Here is a 10,294-nt window from a genome sequence, read left to right on the forward strand (position 1 = left end):
ACAGCAAACCGAACTCTCCCTCCCTTTGCGAATATCACGACAGAGGTTTTTTTTTTTTATATGCCTGGGGTTATATTAATGAATCGTGGATATAGCCCAGTAGATATATGATGTACACTTAATTGGCCTTATTTGGATGGATGCTGGAATTTTTTCCATTATATGGATAAAGTGATACAGCCAAATACGGCTGGCCGACAGTCCCAGTTCTCGTATTCTGGGGACCCCTTTTGAGAACAGTAACTCGATACAAAAATAGAATATTCAGAGACTTGAGTCCAGCGCGTTCCCTGGGAATGCTTCTTGGTCGGAGTTCAAAGGGAAGGCTGCTTGGGCCACAAATCAAATTAGATGGACACTGGTCTGGACGAGAGAAAGTTGCAAATGAAGGCTGCATTGTCTATTGTCAAAAAATCCCTCGAGCCTCGCCCTCCCGAAATGTTTGAGAAAAACCATCCGAGCTCCTCTATTGCTGGAAAAAACACAAGAGCTTCGGATCGAGCGCTGATTGCATGCGTTGAATCATATTTTTTCCTGAATAGTTTCTCCCGTGCCCCCCCCCCCCCCCCCCCCCCCCCCCCCCTACACCCACTGAGGCTCTCCTGCCAAAGCCGAAAGTGGTTGACACTTCGGAGGAACAATGGATGAAAACAGGGAATAGCGTGTAGCTCGTCCCAAAACACGCCTAACTGGAGAAGCAGAGCTGTCATGGGACATGTTCTCTATTCTTCTTTTCATTCATTTCTCTCTTAATTCTTCCCAAAAACGACGTTGGAATGATTCATTGGGTCTAAAGAGGAAGGAAAGATGACAGAAAAAATGCCTTTCTTAAAAGGATATGTAATTTGAAATGAAGTGCAACTGGTGTGGCCTGCAAAATAGTGCTAAAGACACAACATCATCTTGCTATCTCACGCCAACGCACCAGATAATATGTGCAGTGTTCTGCCTCAAACCGAGCCCAGTTCATTGTCTGAGGCCCTGAGCAGTTCACTTTGGCCGGAGTAAATGATTTAAGACAAATGTTCTGTTGGGCCCGAGTTCTGGGGGGGATATTTGTTTGTGGTCTAGTCGGCTTGCATGCGTCACCATGATGAAATAATTACAAATTGCTCTCCTTCTCTTCAAGTTCATTCCCATGATTTGGTATTTTCTTGGTCAAATTGAGAACACGTTTAATGACATTTGAATTGTGCAACTCATCACCCCAGATGAACTCCCACATCAGAGTGTTCGTCTGGCAGAAGAGAACCTTTTCATTCGGTGCTTTGGTTTTGATGAAGGTTTGTGTATGTCAATGGTTCTTGCTTTTAATTTCATCTCATAAAAGTGAGGGACATATACTTAACCATTATTACATAATGCTGGCTGTTCTTCCAAAACGTGGGGTCAGTTACAGTGCAAGTGGGTTAATTGAAAACAGAGTCCATAATATTTATCCGTTTCATCCTGATCCTATTATATGGTTATGGTTATGGTTATGGCATTTTGCAGACGCTTTTGTCCAAAGGGACATACAAATAACAACAATACCATATTTAACAGTAAACAGTTCAAAAAGTTGGTAAGACTACACCAAGAAGAACAGCAATAATACAACAACAATGCCAATTCAATTAATAGTCTAATGCAAATAAATAAATAAATACTATAATATACAAATCATAACGCATAAGAAACACTTAATAAACTAAGTGTATGTTGAACAGCTATGCCTTAGACCTCTCTTGAAAGACCCAAAACTATCACAGTTATCAGAGGCAGCACCAGGAATTGTTCTTTGGAGGAGTGCAGCCATTGCATGGTGGCTCACGCCTTTATGAGAACATTCAAGAACACTGTAGGTCAGTATTAGTGATCTGAGTTTGATGCGGGTGGCTACAGGTAGCCACAGGTGATCTGGTAGTCCAGCTACTAAACGAGCTCTAAAGTGTTAAGAGCCACATCTGAAGCCGGGTAACCAGCTCGGGTGCAATCCCACATGTGTTTCTGATTGTCCAGGTGTGGGGGGCCCCAGCACCTAGTGACAGCAGCACAGCTGTGATGTGTTAGGGATTGGATATAGGCACAGAAAGTACACTTAACGCAGGGTGTAGCAGAAAAGGATCCTCCCGAAAGACTCGTGAACGGCAGCAGGTTTCATGTTCGGCTTGGCCTTGCTGTGGAACGCATGCTGCACCTGTGACAGAGAGCTGCTGACCAAGGCATGCATGAGCTGTAACATACTCTAATGCTTGCCTCTATTCTTTATTAATTATGACCTTACACAACAGCCTAACAATATTTGGCGTTGCCATGTGGAATCTCTTCGGCACGTCCCGAATCCCATAAAGTGGTACATGTTTATTGAGTACGTCTGACGTTATTTAGGGGTGCTGGAGGTTCAAAAGCCACAGTGCTCAGCAACCCCCCCACCCCTTCTTCCGGTCTCAGAGCGCATACCTGCACATTCCAGACACCGGTCACGTAGCCCGCGTACAAAAGGAACCAGGCATCACAAACGAGTCAGTTCCCTTGCTTATTACCCGCTCCCATTCCATCACTGGTCACACACAGCACCCACCTGTATATGGTAATGAGCTCTGTTTTGGAAAACGCCGGTGCGCAATTACCAGAGCGTGTTTTGCCCGGTGCGTCCACTTTCCTCTCTTTGTTATGCTATGCAGACGCATTCTGGAGTACGAGAGACGCATGTTTCCCTCGCGCCAAGCAACGAATGGTTCTAATTATAACCTTCAGGCGGGCTCAGCGGGCTACCACCGCGCCGCGATTTATGGAGACCCGAGGCTGAGACTTCCCGTGAACCCCCCGGGCCAGTGGCGTTAGTGACTTTCTGCGCCTTTGAAATAAATCAGAGTTTCATCACTCAGTCATTGAGGTTGATAAATTCTGCGCTAGGGTAAAATAACACCGTTTTTGTTTTCTTTAGAGAAAAACACCTTATAACAATAGGTAGACTATCCTTATTGCATTTGCACTTGATTAAAAAAAACCCCACATAGGCCTACACCGCAGACAGTATGAATATTACAACGGGGAAAGGGACGTTGTGAAGCTTGCACCCCTCGAAGCTAAGTACACGTTCCACCAGGACCACTTACAATAAATCAACTTCATATGGTTTATTTGACATATTGCAGAGCTACTCTCATAACCCTTTGGCCTCAGAAACTTAAAGGCTAAGGTATAGTTGTGATATCAAAGAGAGCGATATTCATGTGAAGGTGGCGACGTGCCCATTCCGACACTCTTAACAGCTGGATAATTGGTTTCAGCGGCATACTTGAGCTGTTAATGGTCATTTTAACGCGCTAATGGGGATTTTCTTTGTACTGTAACACCATGGAGTCGTGCCACACGGGGAACAGGTTAGCATAGCTGCAACCCATTTCACTTGGCACCGAACGCTGCAATATGATCATGTTGTCCGAACACGTCGAGTGATAATTATCATGGTATGGAATGGGCACACAATGAACTATTAAAACATGTTTTTTTTTCTCCCCAGCGAGGCGGTGTTGTTTTACAGAGTACTGCTCAGAGAACAAACAATGGCACACAGGGGATACTAGACTTGGACGACTTCTGCAGAACATCCGATGAATAAAGCCTAATGCACCGGATTATTTTAGATAAATTGTTCTCGAGTGAAAACAAGGGGAAATCCTCGGCAGACAGGAAGGTTTCCCTTTTGTGCAGCTAGGACACGCACAAAAACCTTTACAAAGACAAAAATAATCACCTCCCTCCCCGAGTAGCCTAAGAAAAAAAAAAACCACAACTCGATACCGTTCCAAAAAACATCTGAATGACAAATGCTCAGCAACAGTCAGCAGGCGGACGGACGGAGAGAGAACAGTCAACCAGTGTGGTCACACAAGCACCGGGGGAGCGCTAAAGACTGCCTGACTCCGGAGAAATGCAATCAGGGGGCACGTCAGCGCTGGCACCTGCCCCGCCGGCTTTTGTGCCGGTGGATGATGGCCGGGGCGAGCCTGTGCCTGCGGTCCCGTGTGGCTGCCATCAGGTGAGTCACAGGGGAAAGGCACAAAAAACACCAGCGCCATACAGGTCAGCGCTCCGGAGTCTGAAAAATGTTAAGAGGGGGAGGCGCACAGGAACTCGCATTCAATAATAAAATAGCTCAGCGGTGTGGTCAAGGTCAATGCAATATTGTTGATCAAAGGAAGCTCTTCCCTGATACAATGACCTCACAAACAGTGGACATCTATGGGGTATAGTGGAGGAGAGGAAGGCCACACTTGAAGTAAAAGTGTACTTTCCAGCAGCCTCCAGTGCAAATGGAGGCAATTCAATGACATGAAAAGGCTATAACGGTGCTGGGCTCACTCTCAATGCACAGCCTGTTTTTCCTTCTTTTTTTTTTGGCCGGGAGGAAATGCAGGGATCCAGGGCTTTGTTCCCTCTCAGAGTCTCAAGCGGCCGTCTGGTATGAAGGTGTGTTAGGGCCCAGTGTGCCTGTGCTGGCCACTTGGGATACCCCTCGACCAGAGGGGGCCGGGGTCCATGTATGCCCAGGGGCCCCAACCTCATCTGCACTTACCCCAGAGAACATGCCCTGACCGAGGTGAGGGGGGCTGCTCAGTGTCACTGGGAGATTCGTAGAGACTAATGGAGTCTTCACACATTAATGTTTACAGTATATAGGAGATTTTGTTTTTTAGTGGATGATTTGTTAACTACAGTGCAGTATGAGATGACAAGAACAAAACCTATTTACGGGCAACAGATGCATGCTTCCCATATAGGGGCCGCATTCTCCACATGCAAGGAAACGGCATCATTCAGCTTCTGGGAAATTGTTCACAATATTGTTCACTGGGAAAGTCACATCATGTGTAAGACTTAGAGGGCATAAGGGCTAACCAGTGGGTTAAGTGAAAGTAAAATTATTCTAGAATCAGAATTAGAACAAAATATTAAGGGATATTGCACAATTTCAGGGGAAAACCAAACCGTTTCAGTTTCTTTATGAGTGTTATGATTATTTATACAAGATGCCCGTAAATCAATAATAAAACTTAATCAACATGATACTCAAGAGAGAAAAACAAAACAAAACAAAACAAAAAAACCTGAGAACATTCAGTCCATCTGCTAACCTAGCATTTTTCACTTTGGGTCCTGCAGTCCTTGGCCCAAAACAAAGGGCTATTTCTCCATTCATTTTCTGTTTGACTGCTGGAGCACAAACTTGGCCAGAACGCATGGATCTGAGAGCACAGCTTGGCATGTTCCCCGACAGTCTAAGTGTACACAGGTGTTAAACCATATATAGCTTAAAAAAAACAAGTAATGGGAGCTTTTGAAAGCCATGCGGGAGGGATACCTGCATTTTATTTTTGTCAGCAAAAGAGACATCTTGGTGACACGCAGATGTGGGATGTGAACTGCTGCGCAGCGAAAAGTAATATCAACAGCATCATATTATTAATAACCTTAGTAGTGCTGCCGAGAGGGCTGGTGGAAACACTCATGCGCTCCCAGTCTCTCTCTACGACCTCTGCCAAGGCGTCTGTGTTTTAATAAGAAAATGTACAACGTCAAAAACTTTAAACTAGTAAAGACAGGGGTTTTACAGAGCGTTTCTTCTTTCTGGTTATAAATAGATGACTACATCACCCAAAAGGTGGGGCAAGCAAACTGTTTTGGTCAGCAACATCAGTGTCAGTGCTTGTGTGAAGACATGCTTGGAGGCTGTTTAATGTGGGTCAAACCTCCTGCTGCTGAGTGCTAATTCATCATCCAGCACTGGTCCACCCATGTGGAGGAGCCCACTGGGAAGTCATTACTGTGCTTTTGCTGACCTCTACTGGGCAATTTTACAAGTACAGGACAACCACATCTACAAGTAGCAGGGTAGTCCAAAATGGTCTACACTACATTACAATAATAAGCATGATATGTATCTGCTGAGTCTGACTGCAATGTTTAGTTGAATAAATGGACAGCTCATTTTGCCATTTTAAGAGATAATACAATAACTATAAAGAAGGCAATTGTGGCATTAAGTCTGTGAGGAGCATTGAATGAGGTTGATACATGTTTCATTCATGAGGCTGCATGAGAAAACCATTTCAGGCCTAAAAGTCATAATACCTCTAAAAAACAGCTGAGTAGATGTTTTTTGTTGTTAATTTATGACAGTGTATGAGCATTCTTGTCATTGCTTTCCAGTCAGAGTTCATTTTTGATCAATATGATAATTGTTTGTGTGAGCATTTAAACTCTAGAATACAGAGGGTCTCCCTTTACAAGCTGTTGCAGCAACCAAAACATGGTTTCCATCAGTTCCATCTGATTTTCAGTGATTTTAATAATGATCACATTACAACTTAATAATAATTCAAAAATGTTCATTGCCAAGACCTGAGGGATTTAGGTAGTGCAGATATAGCACAGTTTGCAAAAGTATTCCTCTCCTATGGGAAGTGGGCAGAGGGAAAAGAAAAAGCTCTGTTGCCCTCTTGTGTTCAAGAAGGGAACTGGTTTTGTGGTGACTGCACTGTCATAAAGACCCAAATTCATTGTCTAGTCTGGAATAGTAAAGTTACCCTCCACAGCAGCACATACTGTACAGTATGGTTTATAAAAATCAATCGAATATTTAAGGAGATTAATCAGCAATGGACTAACAATCTCAAACTAGAAAATGTAATTTCGAGGAAATTACCAGTGCATGAAAATGCAAAACATATATTAACATAAAATGCATTAACAAACTTTTATTTAGAAATAGTCGTGGGCAGAGGAAACAGTTGGTGGGAGTCATAGTTGATGACAACTGACAGTTAGAATGGTTGAACAGTTAAAAAGTTGAGTAGTTTAAGACTTTTTATCATTTTTTTAACAGCCCAAAACAGATAACTTCAACATTTGAAACTGTCAGATTGTCATATTGGAATACTGCAATCAGATTGCAGGATTCTGGGAGCCAATTAGATTGCAGGATTCCAACAGCCAATCAAATTGCAGAATTCTGGGAGCCAATAAGATTGCAGGATTCCCAGAGGCGATCAGATTGCAGGATTATCACAGCCAATCAGATTGCAGGATTGTCACAGCCAATCAGATTGCAGGATTCTCACAGAAAAAAGATTGCAGGATTCCAATAGCCAATCAGATTGCAGGATTCTGGGAGCCAAGATTGCAGCATTTCAACAGCCAATCAGATTGCTGAACACCAACAGCCAATCAAATTGCAGGATTCTGGGAGCCAATCAGATTGCTGGATTCCAGCAGCCAATCAAATTGCAGGAATCAGATTGCAGAGTTCTTATAGTCAATCAGATTGCAGGATTCTCACAGCCAATCAGGCTATGTACACATGTAGCCGGGTATTTTTAAAACCGAATATTTCCCCCCTTCCACATTACCTCGTATTTGAAAAAAAAAACCTTCCACACATAAGCAAACATCTGCACTTTCAAGGCACTCCTAGCCTGATTGCCATCGATTTTACAGGCTCTGCGAGACTTTAGTCTGACCAAGAGCGTGTGTTAAAAGGGTTCTCCAAGCGCTTGGTTGACCCGCCTCCTTTAAGTGCCTCGATTTGCTACTGGTCGAAGTCAGAAAGCTGTTTGCCGAGTTTAAACCAATAACAACACTCTTTCCTCTGCCTTGAACACGCCTCTACCCAGAGCCGTTGGAGCTGCTCAAAGTTGATTGGTTCTCGACCAAAGGGGGCAGTTCCGCAGTTTTGCGGAATTCAGAAATCCTGCCCGATGAGCAGTTGACCAGACGAGCGACAGCAACGCCGAAGGTGTTAGGCTACGTCACTGGGAGGGCGTGCCAGGCTACTCAGATCCATGCTTCTGCAGTGAACAAAGGTCGCACGTTTGACGTCAGAGCAGATTTGTTGTTGTTTTGGCGCATATTCTGACGTTCGAAAACGCAGATCTCCGGTTATCTCTGGCTACACGGCAATTTATAAACGGAGAATTCGCAGATCTTCACTTTGCCCGGAGTTTTTTTAAACATTCGTTTATATGCGTTGTCATGTGGATGACCGGTCCAAACGTAGACAAATACCTTCGTTTAAGCAGATACCCGGCCACGTGTGTACGGGATGTCAGATTGCAGGATTCCAGCAGCCAATCAGTTTGGAATATCAGGAACAAAGAAGATAACACAGTATATGTAGTCATAAGATTTGCTGCAGGTGGCCTCGCCACTTGGCATAGGATTCTAATTGCTTAACGGTCCAATTGTGATGTCATAAAGGCCAATGTTAAGTCTATGGGGACATTTTTAACAGTTTTTAATTAATAGCTTAAAAAGTATTAAAGTTACGAAGTTGAAAAATACATAGCAGCTCTTTCCACTAGAAGATACATTACAAAGTTTGAACAAAGTTTCTATGTTAAACAGCTCAAGCTGAATTGCACGCAGAAAAATGGTCAGCGAAATAATAATAAGAAGTTAAAGAAACCTTTCATGCGCTGTAATTATAATCATGTGAAGAAAATAAGTTCTGTCATCAATTGGGATATCGATGTCTTCTATTGTGAGGCTTGTTGAATAATTGCTTACTGTCAGTGGCTATGAAAATCTAAATGAATGACATTACATACCAGCAGTGGCCTGTGCAGTTGTGGAGAACCCACCCCTCCAACAAACAAAGATTATGACAAAGCCCAGGCATTCTCTCTTTTCCAAATACACTTGCATTATACATATTCCTATGGGACTGGCAAAAAATGATGAGTCTTGGCAGAGGAAGTAATTGAGCATGTTTCCGTCTGCATAGCATCATACAGACATTTTTCTAAGAGTAGGCTATTTACTCAAATGTTCTCGCTAGCTATTAGAATACGAGGCCAGTTTAAGAAGTCCTATACAATAGGAAAGCTATTGTGCAGAATTTACATTCAAGATGTATGTCTAAAATCAACATCTGCCAAATGTGATTTAATCCACATGCATTAGAGTCTTCAGGGAGGAATTCTACCGCTTTGCAAATAAATGCGTTACCAAAAGTGCTCTGTATCAAACCGACCTTCAAGCAAGTGCTGTAGAAGTGACATCACCTCTCTGCGTAAGATGCCCACTGAAGACTGTATAGTGACCCTCCAGGCGTCATTTGAGATGCATCATTTAGTGAGATTGATGAGGGTCTCACATCATTCACAGGCAGCCGTCAAACAGCATTGTTTATGGGCCTGTGTAGAGGAAAAAGACCATAGAAAAATAGCAGATACTGTATAGTAAAAGGGGTTAATCAGATATAGTTCCCTATATTTCTCATTTCCCTAACTATCTCTTCTTAACGCTCCAAGAGCTTGTCCTCCACACAGAAATAACCAGCTTATTTTGGGTGAAGAAACTGAATACACTCTGGGAAGACAAAGCTTTGTTCTAATAAAAAAATGTGTTTATCACTGGTTATGGTGAAGATTTTCAATAAAAACCAAAACAGAGATTGAGACAATGAGCCAATCAGTCAATCAAGCATTAACAAAGAGCTATAGGGAGATAATTGTGGGCAGCACAGCTATCATCTGTGCATATAGCTTTACCTGGACAACACAAGATCTAGAAAAGGCTGGAACTCTTGGAAAACGTTCACATCACGTTAGCACCACTTCAAATGAGGTGTGACAGGAGTGACTTTGGAGTTCGGGGGCAAACTCACAGCTCAGGTTCTCCAGATATGTCAGATTTACGGCATAAACAGGAGCTCTGCAGGGCAAGTTTGAGATTCCCGTGCTAATTCCTGCAGAATGATTCCCATTACGGGAACACCACTCCTTGCATTCCTCGCTCCTGAGCAGACAAACCCTATATGGCCTGACCCAGGAGAATAGACCTCAGACAGCAGCAGCAGGTAGAGTCCCACTACAGCTGGGTGCTGGGTTATTAATGACCAATGCACTCATGTCTACAGTATGTATTACTGCATCCAACTTTTACCCTTCAGACCTTATTTTTACATCTGTGTTATGGTTAATTATTATTGATCACAATTAATCATTACAGCCTACGATTGAAAACGTACATGATGTATCAATTAACCTGCACTGCAGAATGAGTGTAAAAACTCTCAGAAAAACATATTTTTCTACAGCATTTGCAATGTCTGCCAGCATATGCATGAGTGAAAATATAGCCCTTTCAATCTGTTGAGTATGGCACAAATGGGAATGAAAAGTTTGCATTCTCATGCACTTTGGAAATGCAATATCAATATGCAATTCTACTCAACACATTGCACGACCACTTGCAGCTGAGGCCTTCTGTTAACCACGACACGTAGAAAGGTCACTTTGTAGCA

This window comes from Sardina pilchardus, chromosome 1 (assembly GCF_963854185.1).
Source record: "Sardina pilchardus chromosome 1, fSarPil1.1, whole genome shotgun sequence".
Taxonomy (NCBI): domain Eukaryota; kingdom Metazoa; phylum Chordata; class Actinopteri; order Clupeiformes; family Clupeidae; genus Sardina; species Sardina pilchardus.